The sequence below is a fragment of the Chenopodium album genome, chromosome 5, assembly GCF_948465745.1.
Source record: "Chenopodium album chromosome 5, dcCheAlbu1.1, whole genome shotgun sequence".
NCBI classification, from domain to species: Eukaryota; Viridiplantae; Streptophyta; class Magnoliopsida; order Caryophyllales; family Amaranthaceae; genus Chenopodium; species Chenopodium album.
The window spans coordinates 50,472,013-50,490,424 of record NC_137838.1 but is presented as its reverse complement, the minus strand read 5'-3'; positions in this window follow the sequence as shown (position 1 = coordinate 50,490,424).

Sequence of the window (18,412 nt, the reverse complement as noted above, 5' to 3'; positions counted from 1 at the left end):
AGTTTCAACAACAAATTGCCCACCGAGACAAGACCCCTAAGAAAAGGAAAAGTTCCCCTAAGCTAAACAAAGATACATCTCAACATCCCAACAATACAAAGCAAGCACACATAAGACAAGGGATGGAGGCACAAAGCACAAAAATGAGGGAACTAGCAACCACTACCACTCGGCCCGGAGCCATCATTGTTATCCCCATCATAGGAAAACCCGGATGGGGGACCATGAGGATCCTATCCCCCGGTGTAACCGGGTGGCCAACCATAATGCCCCCTAAATTTATCTTGTTGCCAAGGGGCAAGGGGAGTGAATTGCTCTGGCAAAGTGAGCGGTAGTGGATCAATGAGCATTTTTGATCCAGGGCAAGACTAGGTCGTTGAAAACTAATCTACCCTTGGTCAAAACAAAATTTATAATCTCTTAACACACCCCCACACAAAGCATAGAGTTAGTCGAGGGTCGAACCACTAGGAAGGGGAGGTGAATGCTAAATTCAAAGCTAAGCTATTTCGAAGCAAATGAGGTGAGGTGTGTCTATTCTACCAATCAAACAATCGAAACGAAAATCAAACTTATCAAGTACTAGGGTATGGATCCACATAAACTCGTAATTAATTCAACTAATCGGGATTGGAGATGACTAGTTCAAGTGTTGTGAGGGAAAATCGATTAAGCAATCAAGAGAATATGGTAGGCTAATCTCCTAGAGGTTAAACTAGCGCCAACTACGAGAGACTCTAGCCAGGAAACTTGCAAACCTACTCAATCGACAAATGCAAGTCACAAATCAATTTTCCGTATCAATGTGAACCTACAACGCAATCTAGTATGAGAAACTTAGGTTGATCACTCCTAAATTGAACACACACATGCACTTAATCAATCAACCAATTTAATCACAACATCAACTCCATCAATTTCCCCCAATTAACACAAATCAATTACTCATTTATGCTTCACCATTTCCCTAGCAAGAAAACTACTCACTAATCATGGAAATCATTATCAAAATTAAACTAAGCAACAAATTCATCATCATCATATTAATAAAAAATATACCAATTTAAAAATCAATCAATCTTGAACAATTAACAAAGAAATTGAGATCAAAACAAAGATTGCATTAAAGTAAAGAAATCCTTACAAACTTGCTTCAATTCAATGGAGAAAAACACTTAGAATCATCAATCTTCAATTAAGAACTTCTCTCTCTACAAACTAGATTTTCTCTCTCTAAAAATCTAACCTAATTCTATTCTAATTTCTGAAATATTCAACTCTTCCTAAAAATAGAAAGAAAATCTATATATAGTAAAACTAACAAAGAGAAATTAGTTAGATCGTCCCCAAATAAACCCGAACAGGCGCGGACAACTACAAGAGACAGAGCGGCCGCGCAATTCAGGGTACGGAACAGGGACCTGAAAAGGTGCGCCCGCGCCCGAGAGAAGCGCGCTCGCTCCCGCGCCTGGGAACAGTGCATCCATATTCCCTATCATTTCGATGCTCCTCGTGCGTTCCACTTAATGCTCTTGATAAACACGGAACCTTGCAGTTTCTAAACTCCATGTTTTCGGGTTCAAGACCAGAAATCATGCCCCCACGGCTTGAATGCACAGCTCAAGGTCTTTAGGAACTTGCGCTTCTCCATGCTCGAGCTTCAAATGGAGGCCACTAGACATCCTAATCAATGCCAAATTTGGGAAGAGGCCTCGGGAAACTTGGATAACGACCTTAACTTGAAAAATAAAGGAAAACAAGCAAATAAAAGAGAAAATAATAAAATAAACCAAGAAATGCATAAAGAAAGAAATCCAACTAAGAAAATGCAAACTAAATGAAATAAAGAGTAAAATCAAGGAAAAACTAAGTAAAAGAGCTATAGGAAAGCATGAAATTCATTCGAAAGAGAACCAAATGAGTTCCATAAATGACACTCATCAGAGTCCTACGACTAACCCAAATGAGATAGATCATTTAACTCGTTCTGGGCGAGTCTACCAAGAACCACCACCAAATGGATCTTCGACCACACAAAATCAAACTCAAGGTTAAGCACAAAATCCAATACCACCTCCACTTGAGGTGGAAGATCCATTGGTCAAACAACTTCACCAATCTAAGGCGAATGTTAGCATTTGGGAACTCCTAAGTACTTCTAAAGAACATAGGAATTCTCTCATGAACGCTCTAACGACTTTGTCTGTAAGCACAGACACAACCCCTCAGGATCTCGTTAGCTTGCTTGATAGCGAGAAATCCGACAAGTCAATCATTTTCACTAATGATGATTTGCCTTCAAAAGACACTACCCACAACAATGCATTATACTTAATTGTGGGATGCAAGGGATACAATATCCCTCTAACGTTGGTAGACAATGGGTCAGCTGTAAACGTATGCCCATTACGAATGGCAAAATACTTAGGCCTAAATCCAGAAAAAGATTTCCAATCAACAAAACAAAGCATTAGGGCCTATGACAATTCGATAAGATCAGTGTGTGGAACTGTTAAGCTACCAATTACCACATGCCCAACTCAAAATATGGTTGAATTCCATGTTATGGACATAAAACCTACATTCAACCTTTTACTTGGACGTCCTTGGATACATGAGCTTGGTGCAATACCATCCTCTCTTCATTAAATGATTAGGTTGGACTATCAAGGGCTTCCTATGACTATACATGCTTCTCCACTCAAAATAGCAATAAATGATCAATCACTCTTAGAAATAAACCATGATAATGATGAAGAGGACATGTGGGGATTCAACGTGAAGCCAATCTTCACAATTAAAAAGGAAGAGGACTTTGAAGAACCCTTCAAGCTTGATCCATATTCCACTCAGATAGTAAATAACATCTTACTCAAGAGTAGTTACTTTCCTGGGTTGCCTTTGGGAATAGGAATGAAGAAATCTCTCTTACTTCCTATCCCAAAAAAAGCTTCTCCTTTGGATTGGGATATAAACCAACCACAGAAGAATTGGAGTCACACGATGCAAAAAACAAAGCACGTAGAGATAATAATAAGAAAGGGCTAATTACCTTACTCCCATCCTATCAACAAACCCTTAATGGGCAATTCATTAGGGAGGGAGAAGATTACCCATGCTACGACTTTCCAGAACCCTTAGTTTTGGAAGGAATCAAGAAGCATGGATTTGAAATATTTCATGATTGCTACTTCTTGGATGACGATCTTAGTATCGTTAAATCAAAACACCCAATTCCAGGGTGCTATGATGGGCAAGTATTTAACTTGCTATTTGGACTAGAGCAAAATCATGTCGCTATAATGACCAATCAAAAGACCATTCAAGATGAAGCTTTTGAGCCAACCTCGTTGATCACCCTTTCAAACGAAATTTTGAGCATGGATGGAGGAAATATTTCAAATGGACCAATCACAAAGGCGATAAATTGGAAATCGTCACAGGCGAAGGGAAGATGTTTAAAGAATTGGACGATGAATCTATTATAGACTCTAGGGAAGCAAAAAATTTAGGCCTTGTGGCTATTACTGAGTATTTATTTTCTAGTTCTAAGGACGAAGATCCCAAAAAGGATTCTTCTCTTGATGTACTCTCTTTGATTTTAATAATATGAGCTCTATTTCCGAGTATATTCCTTCTTTTGAATCTTTCGAATGCTATAACAATCAATCTAATGAAGATGATAACATTAATAAATTGGTTGAACTAATGAATGAACGAGAACAAAAGAACACTATTGTTGAAGAAACTGAAATAGTTAATATAGGAACTAACAAAAATAAAAGAGAAGTCAAAATTGGCTTAACTCTAAATCCGGAAGAGCGACCGACCCTCATATCGACGCTCAAAGAATTTGAAGACGTGTTTGCTTGGTCTTACAAGGACATGTCTGGAATAGATAGGGAAATTGCGGAACATACCATTCCCTTGAACCCTACCTCTAAACCAGTAAAACAAAAACTTCGACGAATGAAACCTAATGTTGCATCAAAAATAAAAGAAGGACAAAAATAGTTGGACGCCAGTTTTATTCGCGTATGTAATTACCCAGAATGGGTAGCGAACATCGTTTCAGTCCCTAAAAAGGATAGACGAGTTCGCATGTGTGTCGAATTTAGGGATCTTAATAAAGCTAGCCCTAAAGACGATTTTCCTCTATCACATATTGATATATTGGTAGATAACACGGCTGAACATGCGATGTTATCCTTTATGGCTGGATACGCAGGTTACAACTAAATTTTAATGGCAAAAGAAGACGAAGAAAAGACATGCTTTATTACCCCTTGGGGTACGTATTGCTACACAGTCATGCCATTCAGTTTAAAAAATGCAGGAGCTACGTACCAAAGAACGGCTACGACTCTCTTGCATGATATGACGTATAAAGAAATAGAAGTGTATGTGGATTATATGATCGTAAAGTCCAAAGATAGAATGGGACATATGAAAGCTTTACGCAAATTTTTCACTCGCATAAAAGAATATAAAATGCGATTGAATCCACAAAAATGCGCCTTCGGAGTAACTTCTGGTAAGTTACTCGGATGCGTAGTAAGCACACGTGGCATCGAGATCGATCCCTCTAAAATAAAGGCAATTGTTGACATGCCTCCCCTTCAAACAGAAAAAGAAATTAGGGGATTTCTTGGCAAACTACAATACATTAGTCGATTTATTAATAAATTGACTATGACTTGTGAGCCAATATTTAAAAAATTGAAAAAAGAGGAGAAACATGAATGGGGCGATCAATGCCAAAAGGCCTTTGAGAAAATCAAAGATTATCTCAAAAGTCCACCAATTTTAGCACCACTAGTACCCAAACTACCTCTTAGGCTATACATTACAGTTATAGACAAAGCTACAGGCGCCATGTTAGCACAAGAGGTAGAAATAATCGAGCGTGCAATATATTATATAAGTAAAAATTTCATCCAATATGAAACAAAATATAGCACCTTGGAAAAGACAAGCCTAGCTGTAGACACCTAAAAATGTCTCCCCAAAACCAAACCCGATAATGAACAACCTTTCATTGCCATTATTGGTCGGGTTGAGTATTTAATCTTGGAGTTCTTAAATCCATATTTCCATTTCATAAAACAACCCAAATTCTAGCCCATTCTCCCAAACCATAACTTATTTTCCTCTTTTCGTGCCTTTAAACCCAAAATAATTCATTTCGTGTCCTTTAAAATCATTCATTTCGTGTCCTTTTTATAAAAACATTTAATACAGTTTATTTTTGTCCATAATCTGTGTCCAATGATTTAATAATTGGATGGGTCTTTAAAAGAGATTTCTAACGATATATTATAAGCCCAAATCCGAGTTATAACGAATAAGTTATGACCAAAATATTAAACTGAACCCAAACCGAACCTAAGCCCACCTTACCTACGACCCAATGATCATGTGGAGGGTCCAAATTATTTAATACCATTCCTAAACCAATTAGGATTAATTGGAAGCTTCTATAATTTACTAAAAGATCTTAATTATCCGTTTTGAAAAGATAAGATTAAAGAGTTTGAAATTGAATAAAACTTTTCTTTTTGAAAATCCTATTTCTATCCGAATTGAAAGACGTTCAAAGATAGACAGATATTATTATCGTGCCTCATAGTTTTCATCCAAATTTTATATGTTTGGATATCCCTTGAAATTATCTTTCCAATGATATATTATAATATCAATTTCGAGCTATAACGGAAAAGATATGAATAAAATGTCAAACTCTATCCAAAACTGACACCGTCTCACTATTTTGTCCATATCTTTTATTCTATAAAATATTTTAATCTGATTCTAATTGGGTTAGAAATTAGACGTCACGAGCTTTCCAACGATATATTATTCATCTTATTCCAATTTCTGGATCAAAAGATATGATAAAAACAAAAACCGCAAAATCTGCAGTCTATCGAGTTTTATTCCGATTTAATTCGGATCTTATCTTGTTTTTTCGACCCTTCTTTTTTTCTCTATAAATAGAGGTCATATCACCCTTTTTTTCAATCATCAACAAGCTTGATCATCAAATAATTCTCTTCTCCCTCTTTAGCCTAAACACTAGCCACCCTATTCTCTCAAAATACTATTCCTTCCTTTAAGCACTCCAAGGAGTCCATATAATACCCAAAGTTCTATAATTAAACCAAGGCGTGAAAGGTATAATTGACTGAGGGTTTGGACTAAATCAACTCTAATTTTTATTTAATTTAATTGTTTCAATTTGATTTATATTTTACTTGAAGTTACTAACAGTTTATTCATGATGTAGCAATTTAAAGGAATGTGCGGAATGTGAGTAATTAATTAATTTAATTACTCTTATGTTATTTTTATATTGCTAGTATCATGATTAGGTTATTTTATATTTTATTTGACTAACGCTATTATTGTTAAATTGCTTCCAATATTAATGTTTATTCTATTATTTTTATGATCGCCATATTGCATGTTTAAAGGGAATATGTAATTGAAAATCACGCCTAATAAGATAATTTGGACAATCGGTTTAGGTTCCTTTTTAATCTTGTTATTAAATCAAGTGATCACTAATTTTTTAGAATTATATGTTGCATTAATATTCAACCAATTTAGCTTAATAATAGTTTGGAGCGAATTGAATATTTTGTTTGCATGCCTTTGAGATCGCAGGAATCACTTTTCACTATAAGAATCGAGTAGAGGCCAATACGGGCGAATGTGACTCCATGACTCACTTCGTACCATCATCCCCGATCCTCCTTTCGTGGTTCCGAACCATATGGAGTTAGTAATCTCATGGATTATGAATGGGGTGTAACCTTCACGGGTCAATTGTAGTTGCCTATCGTTGTCCCTTAATCTTGGTTGCCTTAAATGATCTGTGAGCGGTTTACAAGTTCCTTAAAAACTTGTTGGCGGCTCCCTACTTTCCTTGTCCCTAATCGTATTATGTCAATTCTCACTTTCTATGAGTGCCAAGCATATTTGCACATGCTTTAACGTAGGCGCACTTCGAATGACGCCTACACTAGCAGTAGTGTGGGCAACCAAAAAATTACGACATTATATGTTACCACACACTACTCATGTGATTTCTCAACAGAATCCGATAAAGTATTTGTTTGAACAACCACCTATACAAGGAGGGATATCTAAGTGGTTGGTGATGTTGGCCGAATTTGAGTTAAAATATATTCCTGAAAAATCAATGAAAGGGAAAGTAATTTCTGACATTTTAGCATAACATCCAATTCAAACAAGTCGTGCAGAAACCACTCATCTTCCGAATGAAGAGATTCTCATGACACAAGATGAAAAATGGGTAATGTACTTCGACGGTACGTCCAATCAAAAAGGATGTGGTGTAGGAGTGTTACTCATAAGTCTAGAGGGAGCACATACTCCAATCTTTGTTAAACTAGACTTTGAGGTTACTAATAATGCCGCAAAAAGTGAAGCGTGCATTATTGGATTAGAAGTAGCAGCTAGCATAGGTGTGCAAAAATTAGAGGTATATGGAGACTCAGTTTGATTATAAATCATATACTAAAAAAATAGAAAATAAAGAACTCCACAATGATATTATACCTAGCACACCTAGAGCAACTCATCGAGCATTTTGAACATATTGATTTTAAATATCTCCCAAGGGATGAAAATCAATTTTCCGATGCGCTAGAAAAATTAGCCTCAATGATCAACATTCCAGATAACTTAAATATGATGCCATTATGCGTTGATAGAAGAGAAGAACCAGCGTATTGCAACGCAATAGAGGAAATAAATGACATCGAAGGAGACAGTCCTTGGTATGATCATATCCCCCAATATATTACTCATGGCACATATCCTGAAAATACTTCATCAAAAGACCAACGAGCCTTACGAACACTCGCGGCCCAATATGGTATATTAAATGGTCAATTATGCAAAAAAGGACCTATTGGTCAATGTTTATTATGTATAGGCCAACTGGAAGCCACAAGCCTTATGGAAAATACTCACAAAGGTGCTTGTGGACCTCACATGAATGGTAAAATGCTTTCAAAAATAATTTCACGACAATGGTACTATTGGTCTACTATGGAACACGATTGCATACAATATGTTAAAAAATGTCTAGAGTGAAAAATATTTGCTAATTTACAACACCTTCCACCATCCGAACTATACAATCTCACTTCCCCTTGGCCTTTTTCGACTTGGGGAATTGACATAATTGGAAAAGTCTCTCCAACAGGAACATGAGGGCATGAGTACATATTAGTAGCCATCGATTACTTCACTAAGTGGATTGAGGCCGCTTCTTACGAGAATATCACTTCTAAACATGTCGCAAAGTTTCTCGAACGAAAAATATTTTGTAGATATGGAGTTCCACATGAACTAATTAGTGATCAGGGATCTCAATTCAAAGCTAAAGTCGAACTAGAAATACCATCCCCACGCATCGTACTTGAAAGTAAGCTACCAGAAGCTGAATGGGTAAGAGCGAGGTATGAAGAGCTTTTATTCCTCGATGAATGACGATTAAGAGCTTTGCATCATGTACAAGTCTTTCAAAGGCGCATTGCGCGTCATTTCAATAAAAGAGTCAAACCAAGAAATATAAAAGAAGGTGACTTTGTACTAAAGGAGGTTAGGGGTCCACCAATCGATCCAAGAGAGAAATTCAAACCTAATTGGATAGGTCCCTACCACGTAATTAAAATCCTATCAGGAGGAGTTGTTAGATTAATGGATATTGGAGGAGATGAAATTCGTCAATTAATAAACATTGATCGACTTAAGAAATATTACATATGAAATCCGGATAAACTCGTTCACTCATACAACCAATTTTTCGAACATACATAACACTTGGGGGGGGGGGGTAATTTAGAAATAATAAATCGTTCTAAGTGTTCAAATTTTTTCGAACATCACGAAAAAATCTTCACACTTGGGGGGGTAATAATATAGGTGTCACACGCAACTAGAAGAGTTGCACGCGGATGTCATGCGCAACAGATTTCGTTGCGCGCGCCACCTGATGACGAACTGCGAACCCGAATTTTCATGTTTGAATGAAGTTGCGATTTCTACTTGCGGCAAAAAGAGGGTGTTTCTTAAATATAACATATACTCGGAAAATAAAATTAAACTTTGATTTAATTCTTTTAAACAAGTTTGATTAATTTTTCATTTAATTTCTATCTAAGAGATTAAAGAAAAATAAAAAATACATAATAATATAAAAAAAAAACATTAGAACTACGCAAAGCCCTGATTTCGTAATACGAATACGTAGGCAATCTTTATGATTCGGTCTTATCAAAATATAAAAATATAAAGTTCATTTTTATTTCATCCAAATTTCAAAAGAGAGACATTGTTGAACTAGATAGTAAACGAAAAAAAAAAAAACATAGTAGTAAAACTAATGGCTAAACTGTGTAACACTCTAAGGTTTTACTATGTCCTCGATTGTCACAGATGATGGAGGAGTAGTTTCCATCGCAATATTTTCAGAAACCTTGGAGCTTTCCCCTACACTCTTCTTCTTCACCCAAACAATGTTTTTCAATTTAGGGATTGGTGCCTTTGCAACCTGTTTTCCTTTCCCTTTGACTATTGGAGCTTTCTTGCGAGTATTTGGTGAAGGTTCTTTGATTTTCACACCTTGTTGCGCGGGTTTGGATGGAGCTTTCCCTTTTGTTTCCTTCAAACGAGCCTTAGGGGATGAGAAGTCTAATTTTCTTCTCACTCCTTTATTTTGGCCACTAGGAGGATTGCATCAAAGGCTTAGGTGGATTGCGAGCGGTGGCGGCTTGAAGTTAAGATCGAGCCTTATTTAATTCACCCTTATTCGCCGCATTCATCCAAGCCTTGTAAAAGGAAGATAATGTAATACTCACGGTAAGATTTTGTATTACCCACCTAGGAAGACTTGACCAATATTCCATCTAACGAGGAATTCTTTCGGGTTTAAAGATCACATCTTTAGGGGCATCACAATCTTGCGGGGGAATAAATTGTCTCATCCCGTATTGTCTCATTACCCTACAAGGAAAAATATAAGTAGTACTAGATAGGCCTATAAGCCTAATGTAAGGGCAATTGAGACTATTCCCAATCATACTATTTATGTTCCACCAAGGAATCACAAAACGTATGTTAGGAACCCCATGACAGAAAAATGACGTCCATTCCTCTTTGTTCTTATGCTTATAAAGGATTTGACGTCCAGGGAATGTCTTTACTCCATTAGCCTCAAGGTTTAGTGTTTGATCAACAATTCGCAAGCGCTCCATGAGCCAAATCTGAAAATAATCAGTTTGCAATTTTTTACACAAGCAGGTGGCGCGCGCAACCAAACCAGTTAGCGAAGAAGATTGCGCTGGTCATGCCAGCGCAACTTCTTGACTTGCACTGATAAACGCCGAAAAAAACGTACGTGTAATAGGAGTGGGCTTCCCGTGAAACCGTTTTCGTTAGGATCTCCTCTAAGGCGATTCAAGCATAGAACGGTTTCCGCCAGAACCAAAGGAGCGGGTGAATGACATCCCTATATTTGCTATACTATGGACACCATGAAATAATCTCCGTATTATTTGCATGTCCTAAGTAAACAATTAACAACATGACAATAACATAAAGCACGAATTTTAAAGCGTTGTTTAGTCATGTTGTCACGAAGGGCGACAAAATGTTCAATAAATTGAATCAAGTTCACGCTTCTTTAGTTCCAATGTTGGTCATATCATTGTCGGACAAGCCAAAAAATCTTTGGAATATAGGTTTGGGATCCGACAAGGTAGGCAAATAAGTCACAGGGAGAGTATTTGTAGGGAAACCTAGCAAGGCCTCAAACTCACCGGGAAGGGGGACAATTTCGTCCCCTTTAAACAAGAAAAGATGGTGATTAGAGTCCCAATGGTTGACTGCGGCATGAAGAAAATCAAAATTAACCACTAGTTGCATATAATTCAATAGAGGGTCTAGGTGGTAAATTTTGAAAGCTAGTTTGTCCTCGGTTGAAAGGGAAGTGACCCATTTCTTCAAACGTTGTTCAAAGGTTTTCACCATTGTTAAAAAAAGAGAGAAAATGAGAATTTAGAGAGATTAATTCTTTTTAGTTTCTTATATTACTAAGCGAATGAATGCGAGATGATCAAAAGCCTACACGAAACCACGTTTAAATAGACCCAAGAGGGGTAAATTTTCGGCAAATTCGGCTCAAAGGAAAGTTCACCAACAGGTGACGCGCGCAACTCATGAGTTGCGCGCGACATCTTCGTGCAACTCATTCACATGCGCGCGACTTCCCTGACGCGGCATGTGAGTTGGATTTATTTCCGTATTTTGGCTCATATAATGAAGGAATCTTCACGAAATCTTAAGATAAATCATACGCTTGCCTTCTAACACTTTGTGTCCCTTTTCTTGCCTACTTTCTTATTTTCTTTATTATTATTTTCCTACTTTCTTATTTTCCTTTTATATTTTTTTTAAATTTTCCTACTTTCTTTTTCTTTTTATTTTCTTTATTATGATTTTCCTACTTCCTTATTTTTTCTATTTTTTGTTTTTTTTTTCTCTTTTTTCTTCTTTTTTGTTTTTGCCTTCTTTTTTGAGTTTGGGTATTTTTTCGAGGGGGGTAAGTCGGGAACCCTTTCCCTCCCTTGAATTTTTTTTGCATTTTTTGCTTTTAATAATAAAATAATACTAATGTACACATGGAAACAAAAAATAATGATGACATATATACAAATGTGTCATTTGTACAACAACGCAAAAAAAAAAAATTTATATACATCGGTTTCCTAAAAAAATAACAAAATATGTACAAGAGGAATCAGAGTGCTCGATGACTACTAGACGGTTACTGCACATCCTGCAAAATCCAAAACGAAGATTAATACATGAAATGTAATAACTTTGTTGAAAAAAAAAAGAAATAAAACTTACTGCGATCATCCGATGATCACGGCATTATAAAGTCACGAGGGCTCTCCGATAAGCAGCTCGAAAAGAACGTAAAGTCCTCACCATGCGGTTCATGGTTTCCCGCTGAACCTGTTCCACGAATACAAGGACAATTAGTAAACAAATGTATATGAAACAAAAAATAAATAGAAATATTTAAGTACATATACATAAAAGACATACCGATTCAACTGTCTCAGGTACAAACGTTATCCCCTCGTCATCCTCTGCTGCTGGAAGGGTCTCACGAATTACCGATCCGACATCATCGATATACGTGATCTCCGCTGTAGGAGGCACCCAACCACCTAGCTTGACCCGCTAAAATATATATGAAAAAAAAAAAAAAACGATCAAAGGGTCAAAATTCGGAAAAATAAGGAAAGGAGAGAGTTAGAATAGTAACTGGAACAAAAGCCGGAAAAAGAAGTAAGCCTGGATGCTATAAAAGTCGGATAAGAAACCTTTGGCAGCACCAGCTGCTCCGCTGGATAACCAAGGATCGCCTGAGCTTGATCCTCGGTAGACAGCAAGTCCGGACGCAGCATCCGAATTGGGTGATCCGCAGGAACCAAAGGCTCCTCGGACGAAAGCTGCCAGAGAACACGCTCGCATAAAACCAAGCGTCTGTCCTTTGGAGCACCGAGAGTCCCGGAAACGGCAACGAACCATGCCAGACCGAATAGCCTCAAGGACTCCGACGATCAAACTCTAAAGACGGAGATCGATCTATAAAACAAAACCACATGAAAAATCGTCAAAAAATAAATGAAATCAAAGAATGCACATTGTAGACACCTAAAAATGTCTCCCCAAAACCAAACCCGATGATGAACAACCTTTCACCGCCACTATTGGTCGGGTTTAGTATTTAATCCCGAGAGTGCTTAAAAAATCGTATTTTATTAAATTCATATTTTTGAACAGTTCATGGATTAGTCTTGATGTTTGGTAAAAGCATAGTTTTAATTTCATCCCAAACTTATTAATTAATTTTTAGCCCAAGCCTTTTTTATTTTATTGTTTTATTATTTATTTTTGGCCCAAACCCTTTATTTATTTTTATTTAATTTTTTAGCTCGAATAATAAAAAGTCAGAAAAGGCCCGAAATTATCAATCGGCACTTAAAATGCCGAAGGAAATTAGGGTTAAAAATGTATTTAGACGGAAAACAGGCTGGAATTTCCCGCGCCACGGCAGGTACCTACCGTGTCACGGGAATCCTTCCCGTCTGACGGTGGGATTTCCCGTGACACGGGAGGTCTGCCGTGACACGGGACATTCCGTGTCTTTTCCGCGTAAACCCTTAACGCGTTTTTTATCCTGTTTTCTGAACATTTCCCGCGTCACACCAAAAATGTACCGTGTCACGGGAAAGTGTACCGTCTGACGGTGGAGCTTCCCGTGTCACGGGATACTTTTTTAGGGTTTTTATCATTTTAGGGTTCCGTGTGCTCCCTCATCACATTTTCCCTATAAATACCCCCTCATTTCTGATGAACGGGGCACCGAGTAATTCGATTATTTTATTTTCTCTCTTCTATGCTTTAGCCTAAACACTAGCCTACCCTTTTCTACTTCAAAATTCCTTCTTCAAGTGCTCAAAGGAGTCCATACTTCACTCATGGTTCCATCCTTAAGCCAAGGCGTGAAAGGTAGAATTGTTTGAGGGTTTGGCCCCAAAATCAGCTTTACTTTATTTAATTTAATTTAATCATTGCTTTATTATTTTCTTGAAGTTACTAACTCGTTTATTATTTTGTAGTTGCAAACAAACAGAATCAAAGTAAGAGTCATGCTCCTTTTATTTTTATTATTTTTCTAACGATTTTATGTTGTTGGAATTGTGATTAATTTGGTTTTGATATTAATGTTGTTCTATTATTTTATGATCACTATATTGCATGTTTAAAGGGAATATGTAATTGAAAATCACGCCTAATAAGATAATTTGGACAACCGGTTTAGGTTCCTTTTTAATCTTGTTATTAATTCAAGTGATCACAATATTTTAGAATTATGTGTTGCATTAATATTCAACCAATTTAGGTAAATAATAGTTTGGAGCAAATTGAATATTCTGTTTGTATGCCTTTGAGATTAATGCTTTCCACTATAAGAATCGAGTAGAGGCCAATACGGGCGAATGTGACTCCATGACTCACTTCGTACCATCATCCCCGATCCTCCTTTCGTGGTTCCGAACCATATGGAGTTAGTAATCTCATGGATTATGAATGGGGTGTAACCTTCACGGGTCAATCGTTGTTGCCTATCGTTGTCCCTTATCGTGGTTGTCTTTTTATGATCCGTGAACGGTTTACAAGTTCCTTAAAAAACCTCTTGGCGACTCCCTACTTTATTTGTCCCTAATCGTTGTCCCTAATCGTAATGTCAATTCCCACTTCCTATGAGTGCCAAGCATATTCACCACATGCTTTTAACGTAGGCGCACTTCGAGTGACGCCTACACACATGTAGTTGGAATACACACCGACGCACGAGTCGCCGAAAGGATCCTCTGGCGAAAGTCGCCGGCAGAAGTGGCTCGTCTCTTCTTAATCACGACCAATCGATGACCGATAGGAAAACGAGTAGCCCCAAGCACCCTGGGGGCTAAGAAAGGCAGGTACAAGTATCCCAAGCCTGAAACCGAGAAAAGATAAGCCTAAAGGAAAACGTGAAAGTAATAACCGAAAGAAGCTTAAAACACGTACCTCATGGATACGACCATGCCACGTAAGGGAGATCCGAGGCACCTCAATAGCTAGCGTGGAATCCATCACCCAGATCGCCTTGCCCACAGCTGTAAGCATACGGGCATACGACACCTCCGCCCAACTCAGGTCACCTACTTGCCCCAAATCACTGAAGCAAATAAGTAACCCAATGGCGAAACGCTCTCCTCAATCACTTAAAACGGTGACGGAAAGAATGTGAGCAATGTATATCTGAGCCAGCTGCTCAGGTGTACACTGCTGATCAAGTTCATCAGCCGACAACTCGTCGGCATGAACCGAGTACGGACAAGATTGCGCGTACACGTGAAGGGCCGACGCAAGACAGTCCCCCACAAGGTCGCACAATCTCTCGTCTGACCCCTTAACGAACTCTATTACTACAGGCTCGCCTCCGAAAGGAAAACTAGTAATCATAGAGAAGTCGAAAGGGGTAACCGTCATCTCTCCCCATTGAAAGTGGAAAGTGTTGGTGGAATCCCACCAAAACTCCAGCAATCCACGGAGGAAAGCTGACGATGCAGACTGACTCGATAAATCCCGAAGAGCCGCCAGCTGGGAGTCAATCCCAGAAAGTGCTACAATCTCCTTTGCCACCTCGGGCAAACTCTCAAAACGGGCTCGCAGGTCACAAGAGCCGTACAAACGCATGTTAGGCTCACTCTAAATAAAAGAATAAAAACTAAAAAATGGTTATGGTTTAAAAAGGAGAAGAAACAAAAGAAAAAAAGAAAGAAACAAAGGCGCGAAAAACTCACGATGCCGCGCCACCCTCTTATCGAAACGTGATGGTTTGGGTCCCACTTAAGGACCCCTAGGGTCCCAGTTGGGAGGAGCCTCCCAAACCACATCCTCCTGGCGACGTCGATCAGCCGCGATGCGTCGCTCTCGAACCTCCTCTCGAGGACAGGTCACCCTCTTCCGAGGGCGAACCGCCTCGTCAGGACCACCTAGAATCTCCTCAGCGTCGACAAACGGAGGTGAGTGCATGCTATGACGGAAAAAGTGTCTTTAATTAGTTTACTTTATTTCCTAAACTAAACTAATATATGTATTCTAGACCCATTTCGGCAGCATAACGGCTGCCTATAGGGCAAAACACGAAAATCGAATGCCACTCATACTTTGGGGCTACGATACCTGCAGTTAAACTCAGTAAATGGGGGCTTTTAACACCCACAAGAGCCATCCTATACAACTTTCAACTAAGTATTCAAGGTATTGTATTCCAAAATCTCAAAGAATCAACTAATTCTAGACGAATAACAGTAATAGAAACATAATTATCGTCTACCAAACAATCTTGAAGTTTAAATATGGCAAAAATACGCTAAGTATACACTCCGCGCCAATTTTTTCGGATTCAAAATTTTGAAAATATTAATTATGGAAGCAAAACTAGTTCCAATACTACAATTGTTGCATAATTAACAAGTATAACCAAAATGGGCAAACAAAATAACAGAAAATCAAGCCAAATTCGAGTAGAATTGCAAAGAACGAACTTGAACAAAGAAATGCTCATACAAGGTTCAATACTTAACCATTTTTCATGAAATTTGTTGCAAAACACTCCTTAAACATAGCATGACAACATAGAGAAAACTATTTCAAGAATAATGAATTGAATAAAAAACCCCCAAATTCGAAATTTGGGGTTTAACGATTCGAAAATCGTTCGAATTTAGCTGGAAAAAAGAAAATTCTAGCAAAAAACTTACATTGGATTACAACAAATATGAATTAAGGACAAAATTTGCTTCCTTTAGCTTTGAAAATTGCCAAAAAAAACCGAGCTTCCTAGACAGAGAAAGGGTCGAAAATGGCTGGTCAGTAAAAGACCGGGATTTCGATTTTGATCCGTTTGATCATTTTTTTAACGGTTTTTGCTCGTTATTAGACGTAATGGTGTGCAAATTATCAAAATCTTTTTAAATTGCTTTGCATATTGTAGTTTGTTTTCTTCTTTGTTAGAATTTTGCATCATTCTTGCATGCACACCGTGCTTTGTACCTTCCCCAAGCATACGTTTTGAACGTTTTTCGGTAAGAGTGCCTTAAGACGTTCTGTGGTGGTGCTTTACGTAAAAGCACCCATGGAAAGGTTTGTCATTTTACTTTACCGACGTTACAAATATCCGGGTTTTCTTCTTTTTTCACGTCCGAAGCAAAAAGGAAGGCGTTTTCATGCAGCGTAAAAATGCAAATGGCGTATCGTACGGCGCAAAATTGTACGGCGTAGGTATTGCGTAAATTTTCACTTAGCCCAAGTTTTGCGAGATCTACCTCTAAGGACTAAGGTAGAGAATTACTGTAGGCATTAGCTCATGAGTCGACAGGCGCGCTGAACCTTCAGGAACAGGCACTTCTTGAATGGGAGCAAATACGGTAGTTAGTGCGCTTACTATTACCGGACAATTAGGGTGTCGAAATCATCCCCTGTATAAAGAAGCGACGAGACGATGTCACGCCCATGTAGTCACGTGCCCCCAGTCCTAAGACACGTGTACTAATCTTGTGGACAAAACTGTTGAGAGAGTTGCTGACTTTCTTCCCTCTCACTGAATTTGGATGTATGCCTCCAATCCTGAGACATGTATTTCTATCTTGTGGACTTCTAGCTCAAATACCGGACCCGGCTCGAATACCAGACCATTTCAGCTCTAATATCAAAAACCCTTTTCATCTTTTACTTTGTTAAAGTCAAGCTAAAGTTTCAATGACATATCGAGGGACTTTAGACCAACGATGACACGATTGAGAGGAAATCTTCCCCTTTTATCCTTTTAAAACCGATCTCTTCTCATGACTTGACATCACCTAGAACACCTTTACTTGTAAAAGCGTTCTACAATTGCAAAGGATCAATCTAGATTCTTTAGCGCGTTAAGACTAAGAAAAGACTTTTTCTAGCCTTAATAGCTACTTGTTTCAAACACTTAGCGAATTAAGGATTGTTTCGACATCTTTAAACATTACTGAAAGATTCTCTATCCTTAGAGAACTTTGCAGAATGAGTCCTGGATTTATTTCCTTGACTACTTTGATCATCGTCTATTCTAGACTCGATCAAAGTGGGGGATAACTGTAGACATCTACTTTTGGCCTTCTATCCCGATAGGAAGTGTAATGACAGTAAATAAAACCATCTTTGTGTTGGATCAAAGGGAAGAATACTTATGGATAACTGGTTAAGCCACAAAACATAAAAAAAAACTAGCCCAAATTAGAGAAAAAAAAGCCAAAACAAAGGTCCAATTAACAAAACCCGATCATAATTAGTATTAAGCCTGTGCTTAAAACCTAGTAATAACGGATTTAGGAGCGCCTAGGTTAAATCTTAGTGCTGTCGCTGAAAAAGCCGCGCTCATCTCAAAGAGGATCACGTTGGGCTGCCGCACGCAACTTATTCAGTGACGTGCGACACCCAGCGCAACCCCCAGAGTTGCGCTGCGGAAGATTCAGAATTATACGAAAAATATAAAATCGAATCTTACCATAAAGCCGCGCGCAAGACAATTAGATGCGCTGCCCATAGCAGCGCAATCCAATCACTTGTGCTGGGATGCCGCGCGCAACTCATTCTGTTGCGTGCGACACCTACTGCAGCAGAATGCTCGAAACCCTAAACCTAATCATTCCCTATAAATAAAAGCATAGACAGAGGCTTAAACAGACAAAAAAAAACCTAAAACTCTGGCAAAATACTT